Source organism: Aotus nancymaae, unplaced genomic scaffold, assembly GCF_030222135.1.
Source record: "Aotus nancymaae isolate 86718 unplaced genomic scaffold, 86718_ANA_hifiasm-v0.15.2.pri h1tg000036l, whole genome shotgun sequence".
Lineage (NCBI taxonomy): Eukaryota > Metazoa > Chordata > Mammalia > Primates > Aotidae > Aotus > Aotus nancymaae.
The window spans coordinates 47,864,017-47,866,523 of NW_026988450.1; the positions used below are offsets into that span (position 1 = coordinate 47,864,017).

The 2,507-nt window shown below is 44.5% G+C and overlaps 1 pseudogene; it reads right to left on the bottom strand.

Moving 5' to 3' along the window:
• Positions 1-1,026: 1,026 nt before the first annotated feature.
• LOC105719656 (RNA-binding protein 4B-like) lies at positions 1,027-2,090 on the bottom strand (annotated as a pseudogene).
• Between the last annotated feature and the right edge of the window lie 417 nt (positions 2,091-2,507).

The following is a 2,507-nucleotide window of genomic DNA, read 5'->3' on the forward strand; positions in this document are numbered from 1 at the left end:
GGATGTGGTGGCACAATCGCAGCCCAACTGCTGGGTTTAAGTGATCCTCTACCTCAGCCTTCCAAAACACTGCATTACAGATGTGAGCCACTGTGCCTGGCCTTAGGCAATTATTTTTGACAGAAGGTATGAAAACTAATACTGCATTATAAAGTCCTCATCAAATATCTTATACTTAAGCAAAGACCTTAAATCATAGTTTGTAGATTTGTTGCAGCTTTCATTCAAAATACTTTTTTATCACCTGTCACACAGGAAAACCCTAATATCTTTCTGCTAGCCTAAAGAAATAAGAAAAGAGTTCTCAAGTAACAAGGTAACAAAAAGAAAAAATAAGAAACACAACAGGACAGTGATTGTACTTTTAAATATTCGGGAGTTTGGAGCCCTAGATATTCTATATGGAGACCACTATGCTCATGCTTGTCTTTATTTTTCTTATATGTTAAAAACATTTATTTGTCAAAAAATTATTTTTAAAAATGGGAGGAGTGGAGTAAAACAAGGCTAAACTTCAGCTAACGCTGTACCACAATCACAGTTCAGACATAAAAAACCAAAACAACAACAACACTTGGTCCTAGCAATTTCAGAAGATTAACTTCAATGTTAGAGTCCAGAGCTAACAGAGCAGAGTAAAAGGGTGCTTGCCACTGTATAGTCATTTTGAAGGGAAAGGAGATGCTGCAGGTGGGCAGGGAAAAGGATTCAACTCCTAGGGAAACAAGATAAGAGGGGTTCCACTGCACAGGAAAAAGAGAGTATCTGCATAATCCTTACCTAAAGCTGCTCAGAGGCTGAGAATATAAGCAACAGAGTAAAAGGCTACAGAGACTAGTATCAGGATGAAAGAAAAGTCAACTTAGAAGAATAAAGTTAAGAAAGAAAACAGTTGGTCACAAATTCCTTTTGTGTACTGAAACATGAAGCAATGGAAACATCCTGGCAAAGGGAACCCTGGGGAGCAAGTTCTCATATGTGACCGCAGCCCGAGGGTTCAGTCTGCAATTATCTGACCTCCAGTTTTTAAAAGGCTGAGTACCAGGCTCGGTCCACATACTGCTCCCATTCATACTGGGCCATGTCATACAGAGAATTCCGTGTAGCTGCTGAAGCCTGAGATAACTCACTTTCTGACCCATAACCGTAGCCCTCTCCAACTATGGGGAGCATGGCAGTAGCATGATGCAGCGGACTCCTGTCCTTTCTACAATAGGAGGAAGTGGTGGCCGCAGAAGCAGCCATAGCAGCTGAAGTGGCAGCAGTGTCAGAGTTTGGCAATAGGTGTCTATCGTAGGGATCGACAGAAGTAGAGTTGAGGTGGCCGGTCACAGTTGTGCTTTGGACTTGAGGCAGATGGGACATGGCCTGCTCTGCCTAGTCGTATGCAGAAGCTGCTGCCACTGCTGCTACTACCTCTTAAGAGCAGATCCAGTATCGCTTATAGTAGTCGAATGCTCCATATGTATCACTGTAATACCTGGATTCCCAGTAGCCCATGGTGGAAGGCGTGCAAACTGCTCCATACTGTTCATTATACTGCTCAGTAAAGTCTGCCACACGATCTACTGGGCACTCTTTGGACCAGTGCCCTTCTTTCTTACACTAATAGCAGCCACTCTGGTCTCCCATCCCAGGGGCAGTCCGGAGCCAGCTTGTGGACAACTGCATATGCATTATTATGCCTTGAAACACTGTGTTGTCAAGGCCCCCGATGGTCTCCACTGCATCTGCTGACCGCTCCATGTGTACAAAGGCATAATGTTTCACGATGTCACATTCGATGACTGGGTCATACTCCTCAAACTTGGCTCGAAGCTCTTGGTTGGTACAAGTGGGACTGATGTTACCCACGTGTAACTTGGTTGAAGCTTTGCTCTTCTTGTTGCTGGCTTCCACATTGATGTTCACTGCATGAAGTTTGTAATGGTGCAGATTGCCTATGGCATCCTCAGCTTCCATCTTGTCTGTACAAAGCCGTAGTTCGTAATGATATCATACTCCAGCACCTTGCCATAATGCTTGAAAAGAGAGCGGATCTCCTGCTCTGTGGCCTCCCAGGGCAGGTTTTGGATGAATAGCTTCACCATTCCGGCAAGGCCTCCAGGCGGCGGCAGCGGAGGCAGCTCCTGCATCAGAGAGAACCCTACAAAGTAGTTTGTCGTGATAAAAGAGAAACTTCAGCCAAATTAAATTTAAAAGAGTTTCAGCAATTAACGATTCACAAATCCAGAGCCAGAGTAGGCTCACACACAGCCACTTGGTGGAAGGAGCCAGACACTCCAGCACAGCCATATGATGAAAGGAGATTTAGGGACAGAAAAAGGAAAGTGTGCAGAAAACAGAAGTGAGGTACAGAAACAGCCAGATTGGTTACAGCTCAGCGTTTGCCTTATTTGAACACCATTGAACAGTTGGCTACATGCGATTGGTCAAAACTCAGCGATTGACACGTGTAGGCTACGGTCTGTTTACACCTCCACTTGTTATAGTTCATGATGTACAGA